This window comes from Mastomys coucha, unplaced genomic scaffold, assembly GCF_008632895.1.
Source record: "Mastomys coucha isolate ucsf_1 unplaced genomic scaffold, UCSF_Mcou_1 pScaffold21, whole genome shotgun sequence".
In the NCBI taxonomy this organism is placed as follows: domain Eukaryota; kingdom Metazoa; phylum Chordata; class Mammalia; order Rodentia; family Muridae; genus Mastomys; species Mastomys coucha.
Genome location: NW_022196904.1, coordinates 39,946,078 through 39,971,129, shown reverse-complemented (window position 1 = coordinate 39,971,129; position 25,052 = coordinate 39,946,078). Strand labels below are relative to the sequence as shown.

The window sequence follows — 25,052 nt, the reverse complement described above, 5'->3', positions numbered from 1 at the left end:
GAACTGCTTTTGCATCAAAAGCTAATGCTGAGCTGGGGTGTGGCTCTGTGGTGGAGCCCTTGCCTCCCGGGCTGGAGGAGGTCTGGGGTTCTACTTTTAGCAACTCTAAAATCAAAGAGACATTTGTGGACCATGTACTCAGAGGTGCTGCATTATTGCTGTCAATTAACCAGGCAATGTAAGGGTTTGTTTGGGTTCCCAGTGTGGGGCTCGGTCCATGGCGGCTGAGAAGCATGGCAGCAGGAGCTCATCTACAGTGAGGAGGCAGAGGAGACACAAACGCTGGTGCTCAGCTCAGTTTCTCCTTTTTACTCAGTCTGGGACCCTAACCTAGGAGCTGGCACCGTCTACATTCAGGGTGGGCCTGCCCACTTCACTCCCTTAGATGTGCCAAGGCTTTTGTTTTCTAGGGGATTCTGTCAAGTTGATGAACAGTATTAGTCATCACCAGTGCTGTATGAGGGATGTGAGCTGCACTGGCTTATTCCCCAATATACAGCCTTGTTGGTGCTGTGTGGATCTCAAAAAAGAGGTCCCTGGTTCAGCTCATCAAGGTCTGGGCAAATGAGAGTCTGTGTTGCTAGGACCAGGGTTGGGGTGCTGGTTGCTGTGACATTTTTGTTCACATCGTGATCTGATGCTGGAGTGGAGCAGGAGGCTCACCCAGGTACCCAGGCTCTTCATTTTATGACTCTCCTTGAAGCCCATAGACTCTTGGATGGGAGGGTTATTTTGGTAGTGTTTAGGGCAAGCCAGATGTTTCTTCAACTCAAAGTCTGGAATGCATGGCTGCCACTGAACTGGAGACATAGGAGACAGGGATGTACAAGGTGCTGGGAACCCAAGAAACAGCATGAGTGGCCAGTGTAGCACTGCTTATCACGGGGTGGAAGATAAAAGGACTTTCTAACCCTTGGGTAACTGGAAAGGCCCACGAACCATCTCTGAGCTTAACGTAAAGGCCCGACCCAGGTACCTCAGGGCCAGCACCCCGTATTCAGCACCAGCATTAACGTCACAAGCTGTACATCTTTGCTAATAGAGTAAAAGCCACTAACTGCGGCTGAGTTTTCACCATTCATGAAGTGGCATGGTGAATAGTTAGGCGCTCAAATACAAGTGCCAAACTACCTTAATGCAGTGCTGTCACTGCTGCTTGTCAGTTGTGTGACTGTGGGCAAGCGATTTAACACGTCTCCTTTAATTCTCTCTTCTGTAAAATAAAGCTGATGGTGGAAGCCATGTTACAGCTGGCTTTCTACCTGCTCTGCTTCAACTGCTGTTCTCGGAATGCTGGGTCGGGCATTGTGCTCGCTGCTTTGAAGCCATTTGGCTTCCCGAGGCCAGTTTCTGCCCTCATGAAAGGGGGGAGATCATTCTATCCAAAAGGCTGTTGTTAAAGAAAGCCAAGCATCTGGCTGGAGGGGGGCTGCTTGGAGCAGCTGAGCTGCTAGCTTCCCCCAGTGTTCAATTCATCAAGGTCGGCCTCACCCTGGGCTACCGCCACCGAAGGTCACTGTGACAATCCCAGCCTCTCATTCTGTGTGGACCAAGAGAGAAGGAATTCTATGAGCAGCGTGGTCTCCTATGCACCCCCACCCCCCTACCCATTGTGCGCAGGACATGGAGTTGCATGCACATTACTCACTCCGAGGTCACCATGCCCTTCCCCCTCGGGCTCCATTCAGAACAGATTAAAAGGCACTGGCTTTCCCAGCTGCCTTTCTGGAGAGTCCATCCACCGAGATCCCAGTGCATAAGGTGGGCCCTGGGAAGATGCCTGATTACTTCTCTTTCCAGGCAGTTCTGGCCACCCCAAGCAGATGTCCTGGCCCATATGCATTGGCCCCAAGGACCTTATATCTTTTAGGTCTTACCTACTGCTGTCCCATCCTGTCTTGCCCTGAGCAGCCTAGGCAGGGCTTCTCTGAAAATTACCTCCTGAGGTTTGGGTCCTGGTCACCTTTTTGCATCCACTGCTTTCCTTTCCCCAGTTCCAGCCCCCATTTGAATGACTGAGTTCCAAGGTCTCCTGGCACCAAAGCCAAGAGGATGCATTACCTTCACATTATAATTGGTTCTTTCATCCCCAGTATGGTTTGTGTGGCCCACTCCTCTCCTGATCCTACGCCTCCAGACCCCAGTGTCTGCCAAGCCTTAGTCTGCTAATACCTCTCTCTCCCTTTGTGTTTTTCTCACCTCTGACCCCACCATCCCTGAACAGGGCATTTCATAGCATGGAGAAGTGACTCTTCCCGCCTTGTCTCAGGAAAGACCTCTGGTCTCCCAGTCTCAAGCACTATACTCCATTCTGGCCTTTCAACCACAGGCACACACACAAGTTTTCAGAGCCACCAACACCCATCCTGTATTTTCTCATCAGCACTTCCATCTGCTCCCTAGCTGAGATATTTATATAATTAAAGCTGTAAATGTGGACTGCATGGCCTATCTATCCACTGTTCTGGGAAAGCAAAGTGTGAGAAAACACACGCCTGCCTTCACAAAGCTTCCTGTCCAGTGGGAGAGAGAAACAAGACAGATCCAGAAACGGGTGTGGGGGTATAGTAATCACTGACCCACAAGCACAGAGGAGAGATGCTGCCCTACTAGGAAGTGAGCAATGGCTTCCTAAAAGGGGTGAGACCTTGATGAGCCTTACCGAATGCAGAGACTCAGCCATAACAACCAGGGCTTCTAGACCACAGACAGAGAGCAGAGGGACCTTCTGCCACCACTGTGAGTCACTAGAGCTATTGTTCAAGGTGGGAAGCAGGAGATGAGCTGTTAGAAGGTTGGGCCATATCACGAGACCTGAGCTGGACAGCTGGGGCCAGTATACACAGACCTTCCCAGTCTCAGAACCAAGAGTCCAGTATCCCCAGAACCTTCTTGGTCCTGGGCAAGGAGGGATGAATGACCATCCTATAGAGCTTTATCATGCTAAGGACATCTAACATTGATCAAAGATGTAAGAGTCAGTAGAAGACTGAGTTTGTACGTATGATGTATGCAGAGTACCTAGTCTCTGTTTCTACCACCGTGAGTACATGTTCTCCCATGATCACATTGCCACAGGACTCATAATGCCTCAAGAGTGCCTTGGATACCAGAGCTTTGTCAGATCATTGAATGTCTCGCTGCACTCTGCTCTCTTGCTGAAGGCGCCCCAGAAATAGGAGGTTTGCCTTTCGGCACACCTCTCCTCATGAATTTTCAGGCTACTCAGAAGCACATACTCTCTGGAAGCCATGAGATTACAGGACACGGAGAATCCAGAGCTAGCTCCGGCGTGCTGTGACGATCCTAGACCAGTGACTTTTCCTACACAGTGCCTTCCAGATCTTCAGGATATAAAGAGGCACATCTACAAGGAACAGCTGTAGCCTATGGAAATCTAATGAGAGAAACCCACCTCACCATATCTACCTTGCCATGCTGTGTTCAAATCCCAGATGTTGCCAGAGTGAAGTGAAGGTACTCGCTATTACTTATTAATTTGCATAAAAGATTTGACTCACATGGTTAACTGCAAATAGCACAGCAACTGTAGGGAGTAGGGATGTTTAGAAATGTGGATACGTTTTATAAGGATCCTGGAAAGTAATGTACGATGTTAATTATATAACTTTATTACATATAGACATGAAAGCTACTGGCAACCTTTCTTCAGTTTGCTTTGGGGATTGCTTATTAGTGACTTGGCAGGGGGTGGGAGGAGGGGGTATTAGATGCTCAGTGCTGGTGGACAAGGACATCAAATGGAAGCACAGTCAACAGCTATGTAGGCGTGGTATGGCTGAGCTCCGGACTCAACCAGGGAAGGCCTAAGCAGGATGTGGGCTAGGTTCCCAGTGGGTCTCAGAGGAGCAGCTGGGAAAGCCAGAAAGACTGAGCAAAACCTTCTGAGAGGTTGTCACAGGACCCTCTAGCTCCCCAGAGACAGGGGCACTCAGAGTGGTACCTTGGAGGAAGTGGTCAGCCTGGAGAGTGTCGGAGACCTGAGATGGCCCCTCTCACCCTCCCCCAGCCTGCCCTGCTCCCCGCCCCCATCCCTGTCTCCAAAGTGGCCATTCAGGAGCTTGCTTCTGAATGCATCTAGGAGGTGGGGGGAAAGATAGAGAAGACTGACCCTTTCCAGTGAGTGGGTGTAGAGGACTGGCCTGACTTATTTTTAAATTTTACCTGGAAGTTGTTTTTTTTTTTTCCCTCACCACTGACATTATTTCATGGTATACTCTCCAAAAAGATCTTTCCCACACTTGCTCCCTAAAATTCTCAGCCTACAGAGCCGATGTGACTCAGCCTCTCCTACTTCTCCCACTCCTCTCAGGTGTTGTCTGCACAGCTGCACAGTCCTACAGCTGTCACCAGGGAGGGATCAAAGAAAGGCTGATTAATTTTCCCAAGACCATACAGCAAATAAGGGGCAAGGCCATGGCTAGAAGTCAGGGCTGTGGCTCTCTCCAAAGGCCTGGCACTGAGCATGGGGCTGGGAAAGCTGGATGAATACAACTGAGCCTCTGCCCTCCAGGAGCCTAGAGTCTGGCAGACACCCGCCTCCTGGACATGGCTGTCTGGGAAGCCAGGCTCCTTTAGCAGCACCTGGGGTGGGTACAATCAGTACCTTTTTTTTTTTTTTTTTGGATTTATACCTGTACTCTGCAGGACACTCAAGGCACTTATCAAAAGAGAGTGGACTCTATGGAAGGGGGGTCTCTGCCGAGTGCTATTCCATCCCTGAACTCAGCTCCTCACCTGCCATCCCAAAGCCATCCCAATGAGAACTTGATCATTAGTCCTATGATGGTGAACAGTGGAGGCTCTGGGCTTCATTAAAATGATTCTGTCAGCACGCCTATCAGTGATCCAGGGTGTGCGCAGGGCACAGCCACCTTGAGTCTGCTAGGGAACTGATAAGGTGCCTCACATAGGGCTTTGTCGAGCAGCAACATGGGAGAATGCATTGGGAAGGTCCCACTAAGCTTGGGACACATTGCCAAGGAATAGGCTCAGAGTTACGGAAACAAAGATCCCTAAACAGTTTCAGGAAAACTGGACTGTTTGTGAGGACTAGTAATGAGGAGGAGGTAGGCACCTCACTCCCCAAAGCCTCTGTTTTCCGATGGCCAGAAAGAGTTCACTGCAACTTGGATAGCAAAAGATAAATGGCACGTGGAGGAGGGGCTGTGCTGCTGAGCCAAGGGGGAGAGATGCGTTTGCGGTCCGCATCACTTCCCCGTACATGGAGCTTGTCTCATACATGCTCAGTGAAGCCTGGATCCTCTCTCCAGAGAGGAGCTGTTTGCTCAGGCCCCAGACAGCTCCACCTTGTCAAATGCTGCCTGCTCTGATCTTCCACCTGCCAGGGTCTTCCAGCCTTGCCTCTCTCCTTAACCCATTCAAAAGGCTGAGACCCAAATAAACTGTCAAGCACTCCTCATCACTCCTAAATGGAGTGGGGCCAGTCTGCCCCAGCTCCCGTTTCTCAACATCAGCACACAGGCCTCTACTGCTTGCCAAAAAAACAAAAGAAAAGAAAGGAGATGAAGGAGGAGGAAAGAAAGATGAAGACGAAGAGAGGAGGGAAAGGAGGAAAGAAAGATGAAGATGAAAAGAGAAGGAAGAAATGAAATAAAAACCTGTGAACCTTGGTGGGCAGGCAGAACTGTTGACCTGGGAAGCAGGGGGCCTGTCCTGTCCTTTTAGCATGCTGTTTTACCTTTCTAGGCAAAGTCTGGATAACAGACAAGAATTCTAAATTGAGTCAAGTCCATGACCCGTCATCTATTCGCCTCGCCTGCATTATTATACTATGCATGGTGCTATGTGCTACAATGCTCCCAAGGAGCTCATGGCTCAGAGATGAATCAGATTTACAAATACCCAAGCCCAGTAGCAGGGGCAACAATGTATCAGACCAAGGCTCTGAGGAAGCCGAGCAGGACTCTGTATCAGCCTGAGAGACAAAGAACAGAAATGAAGACAGGGTGGAGGTGAGTAGTGGTGAAACCTGAGCGTTCCAGCCACCCTCACACCAGAGCGTGCTTCCTCCTCCAGCTGGCCTCACTCCATTGCTCTCTTGACAATGGAGCTCAGCTGGCAATGGCATAATGGAACATCCAGAAAGTGATGCATAAAATACTGATAACACTCAGAAGGATAAATGCTTGCTACACACACACACACACACACACACACACACACAGGGAGAGAGAGAGAGAGAGATGTCAAGATCTGGTTCTGGTGTCACTTCCTTCCTCCAGGATGCTTTCTCTGACCATTGTCCCAAGCCCAGTAAGTGTTCCTCCTTTTTACTGAGCCTGAGCTCGCGGACACATTAGCACTGGTCACAAGTCATCCTAAGTATTCATTTACTTGCTTTCTTCCCAGCCAAACAAGAAGCTCCAGACAGTGTCTGGTTGCCAGGCAGTGGGGGCACACGCCTTTGATCCCAGCACTTGGGAGGCAGAGGCAGGTGGATTTCTGAGTTCAAGGCCAGCCTGTAGAGTGTCTGGTATATAGTAAATTCTCAACAGAGAGTTTTAAGTGGATGATGGGGTGGGTAAGTAGATGGGTGGATGGGTACATAAATGGACAATAAAATTAATGAACAGACCTGTCTCCTTAAGAAACAATACAATAGTGTAGGACTGGTTTGATATGGGAGAACTTGGGTGCAAGTGCCAGTGCTCTGGTCCCAGTCTGGTAGCGGCTGGGTTGCATGTTCCCTTTGAGCTCTATTGTCTGTTACAGGTGTGTCTAGGGTACCTGTCTCAGAATTCTTAGGAAGTTGAGTGAGATAGTCAATGTGACTGTACTTTGTATGTTGCCAAATATGGAGAGGTAGGCCATGTGCCTTTTCCAGTCAGGGAGCTTCATAAGCAAGCACAGAAAATTTGCTAACCCTCCTTTAACAGGAAGGAAGTGCATGGATCAGAAATATAACAATAAGAAAAACTGTCAACTGATGGCTGCTAGAAAACAAGCCAGTCGCCTTAGAGGAATGGCCCCTGAGAGACTACCCATAGTGCAGTGGGTAGTCTAAGGCTCACATACACACGTGCAGCACTAAAGGGAGGCAGTGGGTTTTAAAATGGACACACAAACTCGGGAGGGAAAGGGGATGGGTTAATAGAGGAGGGACTGAAAGGGAGGTGACATGGGAACTTCTGGCTTTTTTGGAGACACAATTATGTCATGTGATGTTTCGCTGAAGCAGACAGGTGAGAGGATGTTGTGCTGAAGCAGACACAGGTGAGAGGATGCTTTACTGACCCTGACACTTGAGAGGCCACGTGGTGTTTAGAAAGACTATAAACGTGACCCCACAGACAGAGTGACGAGGCTCTTGCATTGGTTCACATTGCACGGTCTTGCTGATCTCTGCTTGCCAAAGCACTTCTCATATTCCTGCTGCTTCTTGCCTCTTCCAGGACTCCTGCCTATTCAGTGGAGCCTTGTGCTTTCTTCTGACTCAAGCAACTGCTACTGATTCATGTTTGGCGTTTGCCAACTAGACTGGACCACTGTTACTGATTCCTGTTTGCTGTTTTAGACAGGACTGCTGATAGCAAAGATTGGGAGCTCCCCAAAGAGCTACTTCTAAATAGGTCAAAAACCCCGGCTTCCTAATCAACCTTTCTTTTCCTTACCTCTGGTAGGTGGGTTAGAAGGGAGTTTAGAGTGTTAAGGAATGCTAATTAAAGTAGGCTTTGAAAAATCTAAGCCTACGGAGGGGATGGGTAGATTTGATCAGAGTGCACACACACACACACACACACACACACACACACACACATCCATGAAATTCTCAAACAAAAGGCCATCACATTCCCAAAGAGAAAAAGAAAAGAAAATTTCTGAGCAAATTTATTCTAAATATGATGCTTTTCTTTAAAGAGTCTCATTATCTAAGAATAATGGCAAATGCCTATAATCTCAGCACTCAGGAGGCTAAGGCAGGAGGATCACAAATTCAAGGCTAACCTGGGCTACATAGCAATATTCTAATAGTCTCTTTGCCTTTCCCCCCTGTGACATGTCTCAGTTTAAATCAGCATGCACTGGGCTGCTCCAACCCATCTGGAAGTGGGAAGATGAAATCTGCCTTGAAGAAAAAAGGCTCTTATGATATTGTAGTCATTTGTCTGAACGGCAGCCTACATCTATAGATAGTCTCTCATTTTGCCTAGTCGCTTTCAAAATCCCCTTCAACTGCCCTACCAAGATATTTATAGTGATATTTGTGTTTTTAATAAAAGAGGATCTTGTGAAGAGAAGTAATAAAATGATCACACACACACACACACACACACACACACACACACACACACACATCTGCACCAGAAGATAGAAAATGAAAAAGTTATCAGAGTACCAAGAGATAAGAGCAGCACAGGGGTTCTTAGGCTGAGACCTCCGGAGGTCATTTAGCATTTTATTAGCCATGTTACAGGACCTGGACACCTGTGCGGGTGAAGGCACGAGGCACTAATGTACTTCTGTGCATGGAGTCAGGTCCATCCAAGCCACCGCATCCAGCAGTTGATACAGAGACCTCGATCGGATTCCTGAGCAGGCAGGAAAGGCTAGGGAGTGGCACCTTAGGGCCTACTGAGGCAAGACCCATGCTCCTCAGCAAGGACAGATTTGAAACCCAGGTTGAATGCCCGTTTCTGGAAGGAAGGTTTTACAAAAACATAGGAGGGAAAACACCAACACGTTACACCGACATGTTACCAGGTCTCTGCTATGACTTGCCTGTTTCCCAGTCTGTGACAAAGGGAAGTAGAATCATTGTATGTATGCTTGTAACCCTACAAATATCTCTGGCAGGGCAAGTGATGTGGCCCAAAGCGAGAAAGAACAAGTTAAAAGGCTAGACTGTAGGAGGCAGGGTCCTGCACAAGGGCTGGCTTGAGTGACACAGTTGGCAGAGATCTTTCTAAAGAGGAGGCATGGGTGAAGAATACCACTGTCACGAGAACCCTTCACAAGTGGAGGCAAAGACCATGGGCACGGAACAGGTGACAACCTCAGGGAGCAGCAAGAAGATTGATGTGGCCTTTTAGACATCCAGGTAGTGTATGAGTTTGGATATCTGGGTGAATGGTGGCACCCAGAATTTCTCATTTGGGGCTCTTTGGCAAAGGTATAAGGGAAAAACCAAAGGGACACAATCACATTTAAAGACTCACAAAGAAAAGCAGGACTACGGCCTAAGCCTGGATGGCCATTGATGAGAAAAAGTGAGCCATCCTCAGAGACCACAAAGGAGACACTGTCACTACAGGAGAGAGTGAGAGCCCGTGAGCATGTGCAGAGATTGGGGGGAGGGGCATGTGAGCATACATAGAGGGAGGTCTGTTTCTGGGGAAATAATGTCAATATGTCTCTGGAAGACCAAGATTTCCCCCAGTGAGGAATAGTACTTGGCTATCTGAGCCCTCAGGGAACAGTAAATCCTGAAGGATTTAAAATAAGGAGAAGTGATAGCAGGCTGGAGAAAGAAGCAGCATTCCCTCTACTTGGATAAAACTGGTTACGGTCAAAATTAACTTTCTTTCCGGAAATCCCAGCAGCCATGACATCAATAAGCTTTGGAAGGGTCAGCATGTTGTATTGATGGGGACTGGACCCTTGGGACGTGTGTGTATGTGTATGTGTTTTCTCATATGTGTGGGTCCATATATGTGTGAGCAAAAGTTGACATTAGGGGGTCTTCCGTGATTGCTTTTACTTTACTGATGCTTGGCACTTGCTGAGCCCAGAACTTGCCAAGACTGACTAGACTAGTTGGCCAGCTGAGCCCAGGGATCCTGTCTCTGCCTGCCTGTGTGATGATTGGTGTTTAAGTAGGTTCTCCTTCTCACACTTGTGTTGTAAGTGCTTTCCCCACGAATCTGTCTCTCCAGCCTCCATGGCTGTTTTTCAGCTGTAGTGTTTCACTACACCCTTTCTGGTCCTGTTTCTCTCCTGTCTCCTTCCTGCACAGGGGACAGGGTGTTAGAACCAGGGTGAGCCTGCTTGTATGAAGCCAGTATTCTCTACATGTGCCCCTCAAGCATGAAGGGCTAAGGACTTAGTGTGGGGGCCTCAGGACTCCCCTCCACAGGCATCTGGAGGCAGCATCCCCAGCCTGGCTCTGTTCTCCTCCTGAGCTAGCCAGAAAAGAGAGGCCTGGCTGACAACTACTTCATAACCAGCCCATGCTCCATCTAAAGAAAGTGCAAACCCAGCTGTCATCTAACTCAAATGTGGATTCCCAGTGTCGAGCTGAGTAGAGGGGGCAATGGAGAAGGCTCTCAGACCTGAAGGATAAAGGGACCTAATGGAAGGAACCAGAAGAATACCCACTCAGCAGTTTTCAGCCCGGGAGGCATCTACTTCCAAAGATGCTGGGGCAGGAGCAGGAATGCTGGCAATGAAATTGAGGCATCAGGAGTGATGGGAGAACCTAAGAATGCAGGAAACACTTCTGGTATAAGGATTAAAGATATGGAAACAGATATACCTGAATCTTCTGAGCAGAATCAGGCAAATCAAATTTTAGAACTGGATGGCTTCTGCCCAAATCATAACACCTGGGCAGGGAAGAAGAGGAGGAGGAGGAGGAGGAAGAGAAGGAGGAGCAGGAGGAAGAGATGAGGGGGAGAAGAGGAGGGGGAAGGGGAGGGGGAGGAGGAAGAAGGTAAGAAGAGGAGTTACTCTTCACCTCCCCAGCCCTCTGCTGCCTCTTCTGGTAGTGCCAACCACCACCTGGTATCATGGTAACAATGTAACAAGAGAATGCAAAATAGTAGCCCATCCCCTGGCGTGCAATTCATGCTTAGAAAGGCTAGTGGTTTTCAGTAGCAATAGTAATATTGTTTAAAGATCATTTGATTGCAGTGGCCTTGGACAAACAGCTCTTGTTTGGGGACTCCAGGTGTCCTCATCTGAAAATCAAAGAAGGGGGCCTAGAAGCAATCTGGAACTCGGTGATAGTGGAGATTCCAAATAGAGACTTCAGAGGCTACACTCCCCCAGTTTTGAGGTTTTTGTCTTTTACTGTCTGTTGTAATGCGAAGTGCAGGCCCCCAAGACCTGGAGTCTGAACTTTGCCCCTAGAACCCTGATTGGCGAGTTCTGATTGGTGAATAAAGATGACATGCCAGCAGCCAATAGCTAGGTTGAAGAAATATAGGTGGGGTTAAGGTTTGGTGGGCTTGGGAGAAGCAGAGAGAAGCCTCTGTGGAATAGAAGAAGAACTTGCAGGAGAGGAGAAAGGACAGCAGCCATGGGTTAGCTGAGTCATTAAAAAACGTGGCCATGTGGGCTGGCCAATTGGAAGTAAGAGCAGCCCAAATGAAACATGTAAGTAATAGGTTGGTTTATGGGTAAGAAGGCTGATTCTAACAGCATGGAGGGTACACAGCTGCCCAGCTACTGTGCTGCCCAAGGCATATTTAAAAATATAAAAGCTGTGTGTCTTTCATCCAGGAACACAAATGGTACAAGGCAGGGAAGAAAACCCGTGCCTGGATTTTTAATATTATTTGCTATACCCCAATTTTCATCTCAGAACTGCATTGTCTCCCTGAGGAGATGGAGATAAAAACCAATGCTAACCTGTTGAGGTTTTTTTTCTGGGGATTACATGGCATAACCTAGTCACACAGGTCCTGGTACACAATGAATAATTGATGAAATTTGTTACTATAATTCTCTCTTTCTGAAATTATTTTCTAACGATAGCAAAGATGACAGAGGTCAACTTGCTCTGTGACATGGATCAAGCCCCTTGCTATCTGAAACTCCTATTTTCCTTTCCTGTAAAGTGAGAGCCCGAATTAGAAGGTCTTAAAGGATCCCCAACCTTGTATGACATAAGTATGAGGTGAAGGACAGCTCAGAGAAACCAGCCAAGGAAACACACATTCCCAGGACATCATAGAGTCCTCCTAGGACTCCAAGGACAGCCTGCCTGGTGAAGGCTGCCCAAACTTAGAAGCTGTAACTCCTGGTGTATATGGCCTTACTGTGGACTGCCAGCAAAGCCAAACCTCAAAGCAACTATGAATGATGGATCTTTGCACAATGAGGAGCCACCAAGCATAGGCAAATGAGGTTGGGCAACTCCAAGCTTATCTGTCCAGTTCTTGTTTTGCATACCCAAACCATTTTAGGACATTAAACAGAAAAGAGGCACTTTTTCCTCCTTGCCTTCCTTCCTTCCTTCCTTCCTTCCTTCCTTCCTTCCTTCCTTCCTTTCATTTTCCCCTCCTCTATTCCTTCCTAGATATCCCAATTTTGATCCTAAATATTTAGTGTAAACCTTTGTCTAGGCAAACACCTGGCAGAAAGCAACACACAATGGGATCCTCACTGCTTAGTCTCCAGGCATCAAGTGAAGCTCTCACCTGCAGGGTAACTGACTACAGGTCATTAGACTCAGATTCTGTTGTGGAGTTGGAGAAAAACTTGCTGAACAAAGGTTACATCGTGGCCTTTTCTCCCACCTCCATTTCCCCAGGCCAGCCGGAGAAAAGGCTTATCCAGCACGAAGATCTTACATGGTCCTCATTACCCATTCTTTCACCCTTTTGGGCCAAATTGGATTTTGATGCAACAAGGAAATGTGTCCAGTATGTTATTAATCAGGCTCAGCAAGGGAAAGGTCAAGGGGTGACTTGGAGCAATTATGGGTTGTGGGCTGTGGGCCAATCAGAGGACAGGTTGGGGAGAGGAGAGATCGATGACTATGAAATCATGAAGGTGATGAGCTATTGGGCATAACCGGTAGGCTGATGCTCCTCCCAAATCCAACACATCCGAGGCTTCTATCTTCAGCAGTTCTCAACTGTTTATTATTATGGAAATCTTTTGCCTCTGAGGTACCCAGTACAGAGATGCAAACCCAGAAGCCTGCTTGCTCATGGTCTTAGGTATAAGAGCCACTTGATTCTGTAGATTCACCTGGAAGTTTTTCAGATGAGTTGAAGCTCCACCAAAGAGAGATAACCCGGTGTCCGCCAAAGAAAATTAGACTTGTTATTTTTTACTTCCTGGTATCTCAATAGTCTGAAAAAAGCCTAGGTTCCCAGATACTATTCCAGAAAAGATGATGCTGAGTTAATAATAATAATAATAATAATAATAATAATAATAATAATAAAGCCCTGAACTGCCTCAATCAGTCATTGATTCTCTAAAATCTTCAAGGAAGTCATAAAGTTTGCAAAGAATATTGTGCCACAAACAAACCACAGAGCATCAGACCCTCAATTCCCATGATGGGGCCTGGCCAAGAGGTTCTTTCGGAAGACAATTGCATTAAGCCCTAAATACAGAAAGAACAATCCATCTTATTTATCCAACAGCGTAGACCAGGCAGAGATAAAGTTGTGGTCATTTTATAAGGGTTTTTAGATTAATAATCTGAATCATCGATGAACGTTTCATTAAACGGTACCCTAGGAATTGATCTGCAGAGTTGTTCAATGTGCTGTACAAAGGTGCTGCAGACAAATCAGCCATGGAACACTCCCTGAAGAATACAGACTCGAGATCCCAGCATCTGTTGAGTTTGCTCAAAAACATATGCTAGCCTTTTTTTTATTCTCTCTTAAGAACTATAATTGCATCCTGCTGAACCCACCAAGGAGCCTGCTAACTGCCTTTGTGTTACAGCATCCATCCCCCACATAGGAGGAGGTTCAGCTCTGATGCTCAGGTCCGCGTTTCAGTCTGCTTGCCCCTCCACCACACTTCCTTAGCTTCAGTTTGCAAATGGTCCTACCCTTTCCTTCTCAAGACCTTTCAAGCTTGAGGAAGTGAGCTTTGTAATGTGCTTGTGGATCCAGGGTAGATTCAGGAAGTTGGAGGCAAAAAGGGACATTAGCTTAACCCCAGGCAGGCCCCTGTTCTCAAGTTCAGCACTATCACTAAATGTCAGAGAGGAGAGGGGCCTGCCTGATGCCACACAGCTAAAATCTAAAAGTATCTGAGTCGAAGCAATGAAAAGTTTGGACTCTCAAGCCAGACAATCCATTCATGCAATGTATTAGCTCTGTGACTGTGCAAAGTGCATCGGATGGATCCCTGCAACACAGCCCCGAGTTTACATGACATGAAGCATAAGAGCAATAGGGACTGATGAACTTTCACCTCCACAGACATGACCTTATCTGATTCTCCTAACAGTCTTACCAGGGGGAAAGGACTAATGCCACAGTCTTGGGTGGGCAAATGGATGAAAAACAGACTCTCGGTTTTGAGGGGCTCCTTGGAGGCATTTAGACCCAGTGCTAGCTTCTTACAGTCCTACTGAGGTGCATGGGAGCTTGGGTCCCTTCACTGTTCTACCATCTTGCCTTATTTTATCCATCTAACACTCATCAGGGAGAATGGAGAAAGCTTGATTTTTTTTTCTACATGTGAACAAATTAGTTTGACTGTCATGCTTAGGACCGCGACTCCTGCAGAGCCTTTTGGTTTAACCAGCTGTTCTCTGCCTAAGGGAGGAGAAAGAGGGAAGCCATATCACCAAAGCTGCCACCAGATATTGGGGACCCATGTGTGAATGGAGTGGCAGTCTATTACTTTAGGATTCTGCTGTATATTTTAAAGCCGGCATCCGAGCACTTGTCAATGCTCCATCAGCCTGCCCTCTTGACCCCCAAATATGGCCTCTGGGAAAATCTAATTGCCTGCTCAGAGTGACACTGGAGCCACGAGAGTGATAAAGTTATAGACAGTCACTTTGTGATTATGGGCCCTAATGGAAGGGAACTGGGCTGAATGAATGCATGAGTGAATGAATGAACACACACTGGGGCCATTTATTCAGGGCTCTGGGGGCAATGCAGTGACATCTTCATTAAAGCATCTTTGGAGTCTTAGACTCTATAAGGATGTCAGACAAGGACAGAGCCAAGAAAATAGCAAATGTTGTACTTCCTACAGACCCTCCAATCTCAGACTCTGAGGGTGTCACTGAGGAAGCCATCCTAGTCCTCTGCCCTCAAGGACAGACACAGCTGGGATGATGCTGGCTGCTGTGTGGATTCCCAAGAAAGTGAGACCATAGCAATCGAAGGCAAATGTTTCTAAAAGCCGTGGGTGGGCTCTGTCCTATTCACAGAGCTGGTAGCAGCCTCTTTGGAAAGGCCACCATCATAAGCATCTTATGCCCTTTACGTTTGCTTGTGCATTCTTTTATTCTCTGGTGAATACCTCTTGGAAAGCTCACAGTGTGCTAGACATGACTATAGAAACACACAAGTGATTAAGACTTAGCCTGAAACCTTGACAAACTCATTATCACACTACCGTGTGACAAGTGCCACCACAGAGGTCAACTCGAGAAGGTGAATGGGCCAGCAGATGGCAAATGGTATTCCAGGCAGAAGGAAGAGTAGTTCAGTAGTGAGTAGGGGCCAAGGGAATGGCAAAGGTCCTATGTGCTTTGGATGGAGGGCCAAGTCTGGCTTCAATGACTCTAGAAACAACAGGGCTTTGTCTATAGGATGATGACTGTGAATATGCCCTGCACAGTCCCCAGGCAAAGTGGAGAGCACTCACAAGCACAGGAGAGACATCCCAGCTGATTAATGCTGGACTGCAGCTTGCAGCCTCAGCTACTTGTCTAGTTACACTGAGGAGGGAAGGGGTAGGGTTTCTCTTATCCTCACCTCTCCTCTCTATGGTCCATTCCCAGGGTTCTCTCTGGGTCTCTCAGTTGGCCCCATGGCTGGAAGGTGCTATTGTCCCTTGCTTCATGGGTGAGCTAATTGAGGCTGGAAAGCATGTGGGTCTGGTTGTAAGGAGATGTCTGGGTTTCAACTGAAGTTCCATTCCATTTAGTTCTTGCAGGGCATTCCTCTGCCTTGATCCTCTGAAATACTTAGTCTGTTACCCTCCTCACCCCATGGTTCCCTCCAGTCAGGGGCTTCTGGCATACCCTAGCTGCAAACTGTTCTCCTGGGCAAACTGAAAAGCTGGGCAGGGAAGAGGCAGTCAGGGGAAGCCATCCCTACACACTCTCCTATCTACTTGGATTCAGGACCGGAGGCCTCTGCAGGAGGGCATGGGCCATCCTTGAGCAAGTTGTACCTCAATATCTGTTCCCTTCAGCAGCGTCAGGGCTCGTATGAGCCACCCTGACATCATGCTGACTAGACTGGTAACCTGACCCGTGGTGACAGCTCCCTCTTCTCCCAGCTGGGCCCATCATGCTGGTTCAGGTCAAAGGTCATCCCCCAGAGGCAGGGGCAGCTGGAGCTCTTTGGAGTGGCTGTGAAAGGGAGATAATTTTGATGACTGACATCTCCCGTCCTCAGCTGCCCCTAGTTCTTCTACAAGCTTCTACAAGCTTCTACAAGCGCTGATCAGCGGTGATGACACCCCTTCTAGGCTTAAGTTCATCATTGGAGGTTATTAGTTGGAAGAGTGGGCATAGGAAATACACAGGCCTTGTATAGAAGCTGAGTTCTCCAGGAAGACAAACATGAAAAAGCCCTTTTGCTAGTGACTGGCCATTCCCTCTAAACTTGGTTTAAGTACCAGTTAAAAAGGTAAATGTATTTAAAGGCCATTTGGGTAAAGCAGACAGAGAATGGAAGCGTACATCAGAACCCGGCTTCAGCCCATTGAATAGCTACAGGGTACCACTATCCTTCAGCATAAGATCAGCACTTCGGGGAAGGAACCAGCCTTGAGCAGTTTCTGCCTGGCAGCACCTTAGAGACTGCCCAGGAGCACAGACCAGTCTGTGTCTGCCAAGGCCACCATTCCCAGTCATCCTTTCAACTACAGGGTCACTGTCTCTGGGCCCTCATTCAGTTTTGCCTCAGACTGACCCTCCAGTGAAGGCCAGAGCAAAACACGCATGGTTATTCCCGCATAAAAAAAAAAAAAACAGAGAAGCTGAGTCACGCAGAAAGGTAGAGTGACCTTCGGAAGATCACTGAGCCTGGATTTCTGTCATTCACACTCCACAGATAATGTACTTAGCCTGCAAGCGGTTCAGTAAAAACCTTGCTGCAGGTAGAAAAAAAAAGAATACAGTGCAAAAATAGAGGCTGAAGGGAATCGGAGAAGAAAGGACAGGAGAAGAAACAGAGGCTTCAAGCAGAAGCATGAGCTGCATCTCGAAGAGTGGCTAGGGGCAGCTGGCTGGAGGAGAGTGGGCTGGGTGAAGGGTGAGCCATGGCTGCTTGCTTCACAGATACTCAAACACAGCTATGGCTATCCCCTCAAGGCCCTGAACACACCTGGCAAAACCTCAGTTGGGCTCATGTGTCCCTTGTTCTCCCCCAAAGAGAAATAGATGTGTTTCTTGCCCTAAGAAGAAAGCTCCAGGGCCACAAATGATAACATTTTCCCCTAAATATCTCCCTAGGAAAATGGCGAATAAAAGCCAGACTTGCCATGTGGGGAAACCTAGCTTCCCACAGAGAAGAACTTCATGAAAGTAACAAGTAGTGACAGTTTCTTTGTGAAGTCATTTAAGAGAACTCCACTGTGACATCACCTATAGCATAAATATCTGTTTTATATGATTGATTGCAGGTCCTCAGCTCCTAAAACTTGAGCACTGGGGATCCATGAACCTGGTTCTCATATTCTCACAGTGACGTCTGTTTGCTTGGTCACTGTGGACTCTGTGCTTCTCTGTTCCAGTAAATATTGACCTCCCTTTTGCATTTAGGAGCTCCTGGGCTCTGGGAAGACAGTGTGAGGGACACAAATATTATGATAAGCTACATTTGCTGAAATTCACACATGACTAGAATCCAATTAGGGTTATGGTGACATGTATAGTGACACTAGCTCCTCTCTGGTAGCCAGGCAAGGCACAGTTGGCCTAAAATGATGATTAAGCATGGGCCACATGCCTGTGTGGCTGTGCAACTCTGGCAGAAAGTAGTCTTCCTTCCATGAGATGGTAATAAGGGTGCCTGCTCTGGCTTTTGTGGTATGCCCCGTCCCTGGTTCCTATCAAAGAGGATCTAAAAAAGCACTGCCAACTTCCTAGGTGATGGGGTGAAAGGAGTGTCTGCTGTCACTATTTTCTGTAACTGATGTGTGTACTTTGTTATTTCTTTATTTATAGTTTGTTATTTAATGAGGATATGACAATCGGTTTGCCCCTGGCTGCCTCTGGGATGAGCCTGGCTGCCAGAGGGACAAATCATGTGATCACTTTCCGGCCTCTAAGGAGGGGAGAATGGCTAAAGAGGGAGTGAATGGCCAATGGACAATGGTTTGACTAATGTTTCTAACATGGAACTTCCATCAAAACTATCAACAGTAGGGAAGAAAGCCCAGGTTGGTGAGCATTCGAGGTACTGAGAGGGTTGTGTATCAACAGGGAGCTATGCTTCCTCCTGACTCCCTCACCCTCTGTACTTCTTGAATTCTGTAAGCCATTGTAGGATGTGATAAAACCCAAAGTGATTATAGTCATGGAAAACCCTGACTGACACCAGCTAGTCAGAAAAATGAGGTGGTCAGGACCTGGAATTGACAGACACCTGCAGTACAGTTCTTGTAGAACTGCGTCATCTTGTTGTGGGATCTAATGAAAGTTTCTGGGGGAAAATTCCAGAGCTAAATTGGAACTCATGACGTCTGGCACTAGAGGATTATCCAGGGTGGGGAGGGGAGGCAGTTTGGATGGTAGATGTTCAAAGGGCACTATGGGTAGAAAACCAGTCATAGTAGTAGGACAGCAAAACACCTGGGTTTGAATAATAGTTTGATCTTGTGTTTACTTGGTAGCTTCTAGGGAAACTCTACTTAGGTATTCTAAATGAAAATAACCACATCATGGACTGTTGCAATGAAAAAAACAGTAGCTGTCATACTGTGTATTCAGTATTATCAGATAATAGCAGGGATGGATGGATGGATGGATGGATGGATGGGTGGGTGGGTGGGTGGGTGGATGGATGGATGGATGGATGGATGGATGGGTGAGTGGGTTGGTGGATGGATGGGTGGATGGATGAATGGATGAATGGATGGGTGGGTGGATGGATAGATGAATGAATGGATGGATGGATGGATGGATGTATAGACAAATGAATAAATGCCAATGCTTGCTGTTGAATAGAAGGAAAAGATATGTCTAGAGAAAATAAAATGAGATGACATTCCCCTTCAGAATGACTGTATAAGTCCATGGCTATATCTATGATGCAGCCTGGAGGTAGGAGAGCATTAGGAGAGATGGCATCATGGCTGTAGGTAAACAGGACTGGGCCCTAAATGGACTCAGACCCTTCAATTCTGTCATTTCTACTCAAGATGCTGAGAATGAAGGGAATATCTGCCTCCTTTAGATTTTCTCAGGGCAGCAGCAAGCTCCATGCCACAACCCAATCTATAAGCTGGAAGTCAGAAGGGCACAGGTTAAAAACTAGCTATAATTCAAGGTTGCTTGGGATCCGGGAAGTAGGGAGGGGATCAGAGCTGCAGTTCTGAGAGAGATGGAGAGTATCCAAGGCCACAGCACACTTTATCAGCAGTCTGTCCCACTGAGAGGGCTGAAGGGCTGTAGCCTGACTTCCGAGAAAGTGCAGCAGCTGCAGACTCTGTGTTCTCACACTCACATGATGCTTACATGTACCAAACCCATTCCCAAGGACTGTAGGTTCATGTCAAGATCGGACCAACTCTAGAAAGGAGATACCACTATTTATTCTATTTTACCAGTGAAGAAACTGAGGCACAGGGGAGCTAACCAAGCTGTTCCCGGTCACATGTCAGGAAAGTGGCAGATTTGAATCTCAGGCGTAGGAGCCTGTGGTCTGCGCACTCTGAGGTTTCTTGCAGTGCTTGGCACATAGTACTGCTCAGTTAAAAAAAAAAAAAAAAAAGCTACCATAGTTGCTGTTAGTTCTCACAGAACAAGATGCTCCAGCAGGAACCTCACTTCCACCTCCGCAGATGTGTTGATAAGATTTGGAAACACCACAGGAATGCGATGGGGAAGATGCTCCAGGGATGCAGCAGAGATTAGATATCTTTCAATTACCATAGGCACCGGGCTTCACGTGGTTCCAGTAATGCAAACTGCCTATTTGCTGTTTCTTTCTCGCTGCCCTATCTGCTCCCTGCCAATGATTGATGGCCACAGTGGGGGAGAAGACACACATCCGCCACTCGCCTTGTCAAGCCCCCTCGATTTCTATCTACAGAGTGAGTTGCCTCCCTCAGTTTGCTGCAATAACTCAAGATCATGGGAGGCGTCTAGGGCAAAAGACATTCTGGCTGTAACCTGCCACATCTCCCAAGCAGAAGGTTCCCCCTAAAAGTGACCTACATCCCAAATTCTAGCAAAAAGCTAAAATAGTATCAGAGTAGAATCAGAAGGATCAAGGTCAAGAAGTGACTAACAAGCTGTAACTGGACCCCTGAGAGGTCGCAGGCTGAGAGTGGCTCTAAGTGGGACCCACCAGGACCTCAACAGCAGAGTGCAGTTTGTCAGAGCTCAGCGTGAGCTAAGATGCATATAGAAGCAAGGTCCTCAGGTGCTGCACTAAGTCCTTTACACATGCACATTCTTCATGAGGATGGTATCAGGATTTCCATTTTGCAGGTGAGGCTGTGAGCTTCAGAGAGCTCTAGGAACTTCCCTAAGATTAAAAAAAAAAAAAAAAAAAAAAAAAAAAAAAAAAAGAATGCTAAGCTAAGATCCAAACCTAGACTTCTAACTGTCCAGGGTCTTCCCTCCTCAGCACCGAGCCTCCTGTTCTCCACTATGGACAGGCCTGCCTTTCTGGTATGTTCTTCTTGTCAGCTTGTGGAACCTAAATAGATGATGGGTTGACCATTCATTCAAGTGATGCTGGGTATGTGGAACCTAAGTAGATGTCAGGTTGATGTTCATTCATGTAATGTCGTTCATTCATGTGATGTCACGCTGTGAGTTGCGTAAGGATGTTCTAGCGAGGAAGACATTTACAAGACAATTTCTGGACCACTCACTACTGAGCATGCCTCCCATCGTCCCTCAGCCTCTTCTGCCCCTCTTATAGCAAATCTTACCCAATCAGATAGAGAGGCCCATCACTGCTCATCTGGTCATGCCTCTTTGTGGAGTGTTAGCCTTCAAAGGTTAGGTTTCACACCTGACATTTGGCCAAAAGAGTCAAGACTATAGCAAGAGAGAACTTGAAATAGGAGGAGAGACAGGGTTTAACTCTAAACCTTGCAAAGTGAGTTGGGAACTTATGTGGCCAAAGCAGAGTCAGTGGGCTGAGAAAGGATGTTTTTCTTCTTTTCTTTCCTTTCCTTTCCTTTTTTTTTTTTTTTTTTTTTTTTTTTTTTTTTTTTTTGAGACAAGGTCTGACTGAATAGCGTAGGCTAGCCTCAACCTTCCTGTCTCAGCCTCTTAAGGGTGAGAGGATTACGGGCATGCACTATTATGCTGGTTCTGACAGGGGGATTCTTGGTAAGGCTGGGTTGGACAGGCTTCCATCAGGACAGGGGTCAAGACTGAATGAACAGACAGAGCCTGACTAGGGTGAAGGAGGAAGTCTGCCACCAAACCTCTCCATAAGAGATGGGTTGGTACGCAGTTCTTGGGGCTCTCCTAAGGTGCAGACAGTGAAGGTGGAGCAGATGGGAGCTGCTGGGCTGCTGAGGGTCAGCTCTAAAGAGCAGTAGAGAAAGGGTGTTGGAAAGAAGGGACAGGGTGGGGCACTGGCTGAAGCAGTGACTTATAGAGAAGTGGGCCCGATACCACAGAGGCATGAGAAGCCAGCCCTTTAAGCTGCCTGGTTGTGGGCACTTCCTGAGTGTGTCTGACACAGTGACAACCTCTTTGCTCAGAATGATTCTCTTGAATGCCATTCTCATTTTCTCAGAATTTCTGGGATGGAGAGAGAGCACCACAAACCTAGCTCTGCAGGCTCCTCTAGGAGAGTTTAGGTATTTCTTTACCAATGGCTACATCATCTGTCTATATTTCTGACAGTCTGTCCTGCAATTTGGAAGGGGGGATTTTGCACCAGTTTCCTCAATGCTTCCCATTTGAAGTACAGCTGAGCCACTGTTCTCCCTGTGCTTGTACCCCTAAATAGTCAACCCATGTAGTCATCCACAGAATGACTAGGTTATCTAGGTTATCATCACCACAGATACAGGGAAGCTCAGGAAGAAAGAGGTATCTCTGCCGGTAGCAGAGGAATGCTGGATTGCGAGACAGAATCCTTTCCTGTGAAGACTCATGAATGCAAGACAGACACACCGAAGCAGTGCCCCCAGACCAGATGCCTCTCTCCATTCATCCACACAGGCACCTGAAACATTTTCCACCTTAATCTGCTATTGTTTTGACACCAACTCTAGATCATAATCAAAGTGGAGCCCTAAAGTGGAAGCCTCTTTTTACCCATCCCCATACAGAGTGTCTACTTTTACTCATTCCTTCAACAAGCATCTCCTGACCCTTGGCTATGAGACAAATGATGTACTACTGCATGTCCTGATATAGAAACCATTGTGATACCTAAGGACTCAGGCAATAGTAAGCCTAAACAGCCATGGCAGACGGGTTACGCATGTTAAGATGCGCAGGGTCTGGGAGCTACAGTGCTCTGTTCTACTTTGTAGCTTCCGGCGGGGACTGCTCATGTAATTGAGGACGTTTGCCTATTGGATTTTTAAATTATAACCACAGATGGAAGAAAAGAGAAATATTTTGACATGCACTTAGAATCTCCCAGGGAGCCTCTCGTCTCATCTCATCCCAACCTACCCTTTAAGGAGCCCAGAGGGAGCCTCCCCCTCCTGCCTCTGAAGTCACCAGGAGCCTGATGCTCCCAGATGGCCAGGTTGCTGTCTCTGGGGTAACATTACAAGGGCTGGGGTCAGAGGACTGAACTAGCTATAACCATGATGCAGACTGTTACCTCACAAGGCCCTCTGTCAAGTCCTCTAGGGAACGTGGCTCCTAGGAACAACCAAGGCTTTGAGAAGCCTGGTTTTTGCTCACTCAGCTTAGCCAAGACAAAAATCCCATGATCACCTGAAAGAATTTCACAGTCTCCTTCTCTAGCTCATTTGCACGGTTCTGGCCCCAGGTCACTGTCAGGAGCCACCTTGGCCTGTCCCCGTTGCCATCTGTCCCAAGCCCAGTCCTTTGTCCCTGTTAACGAATTCAGCATGCAGCCACCAGTCCTCAGAGTGGCTGGCTTCCTGGTTTTAGAAGAAGCTGCCTTGCAGAAACCCCCACTTGGCCTCTGCTATCCATGTCTCCTCTCAGTTTGCTTCCCAGTCCCCACATCTCCCTCCCCCTCTCTCTTTCTAATTATCCCAAAGAGAAGGAAGATTAAAATTTAATGCCCCGAGGATAGGAGTCAGAGATGTCATTATTTTGATTCAAACCCCAGGCATGCAAGAATCTGATCTAAGCTGCAGGAGAAAGGAACCTGGGTAGCTCTGGAGAACCTTGATGAATTGAAATGGACCCCCAGGTAACCAGATTTTCCCTGTTATTGGCTTTTAGGGGATGCCACAACGCGCAGCAGATGATACTCACAAAGCACACTGCAGCAAAAATTTGAATCACAAGGGGTGTCTCAGACCTGCACAGACACCTACAGTCCCCATGCAAAAGGCAAGCAGGATGATCGGTAAAGGGTATTCCTATAGGAATGTCACACAAAGAGGAGCCTGGCCACGAACTTGCTTCTGGAAAGATGTACAGCAGATGAGGGGATTTTGTGTCATCACAATTAACCAAAAGCAAACCCCAAATACCAGAAGTATTCCCAGTTACCCCACAAATATGCTACTGATAGGGTTTCTGCCAAGTTTAGGGAAGCTCGTGCCTGAAAATCCTGATGGCTTTCATTCAGTACTTAAATGCTGTGCTAAGTACTGCCAATGACAGCTTTCACTCAGTACTTAAGTGCTGTCCTAAGTATGGCCAGTGCAGTGTCTCAGGGTCCTCTCCAGGCTGCCTTACTAGATTCCTAAATTTCGCCTTGAAGAAGGATGCTAGAAATGTTATAAAATTCCCACAGCTCTCTAGGCAAGAATACCAAACAACGGAGGTGGCTTTGCCATGGCTTCCCTTCTCATTTAAAACACTGTTGAAGCTCATTTAAAACAAGAACCAAGGGGAACAGTACTGAGCAGCAGGGGGGAGTGAGTTCTAAGGAAGGCTCCATGAACATACCAGCTGTGGATGCCAGCTGAAGATGCAGGAGATGTGGCTCTGCTCACTCTTCTTTATCACTCACTGGTCCCCTGCCCTCTTCCATTCTAAGGACTCTGTAACTTGGCTTCTGCAAGTCCATGTGGGCAAAACAGAAAGGCAAGAGGGGACCCAGTGCTGATGTGCCAAAGGGTCCTCACGGGACTCCCGTGAGCTGTAAATAAAGGAGGAGTGGCCATATACAAGGTGTCTGCGCTATGTTTCAACTGCCAACGCACAGCAAATTTTCTAGTGCCTTCCAAATGAGATCCCCAAAAATCCACCAAATCCTCTTCTCCAGTGAAAATGTAGCTAAAGTGATAAAATACAAACACGCATTTCTGCTGAAATGAAAGCCCGAAAGGAAGGCTGTTTTACTCCCTGGAAAGTAACTGTAGATGGGAAAAGAAAAGGGGTGGGGGGGTCACCTACTTTTGATTATTAATGTGCCGTGTGATCTTTGGCTAGTCACAAATCTGTCTGTAGCTCTTGTATCCCAACCACCAAGTGGAGATAGCCTCAGTTGCTTTCCTGGGACAGGTGAGGGTGCAGATCACAGTGTACCCCAAATGCATTAGAAAAACCCAACCTAGAGCCTGGAGAAATGACTCAAGTGGTCTTGCAAGCATGAGGACTTGCGTTCAAACCCCCAGAACACACACACAGGCACGCGAGGGCACATGGCCACACAAGACCTAGTTGGCATAGGCTTACAATCTTAGCACTGGGGAAGCAGAAACAAGGAGTTCTTTGGGGTTCACTGACCAGCAAACCTGACCTAATTGATGAGTTCCAGACCAATGAGAGATCCTGTCTCCAAGGCATGGGAGTTGGTTTTGAGAATGTTATCTGAGGT

At 47.3% G+C, this 25,052-nt stretch overlaps 1 protein-coding gene and 1 long non-coding RNA gene across 3 annotated transcripts in view; both read right to left on the bottom strand.

Annotated features, from left to right (window-relative positions):
• The window catches only part of LOC116102268, a 29,855-nt gene extending 6,734 nt beyond the window's left edge, over window positions 1-23,121 (bottom strand). The window contains exon 1 of the long non-coding RNA XR_004123046.1: window positions 22,754-23,121. This is a non-coding gene — a long non-coding RNA (uncharacterized LOC116102268). The remainder of the gene's footprint in view (window positions 1-22,753) is intronic.
• Nav2 (neuron navigator 2) overlaps window positions 1-25,052 on the bottom strand; it is a 654,216-nt gene that overhangs the window by 615,780 nt on the left and 13,384 nt on the right. The window lies entirely within an intron of this gene.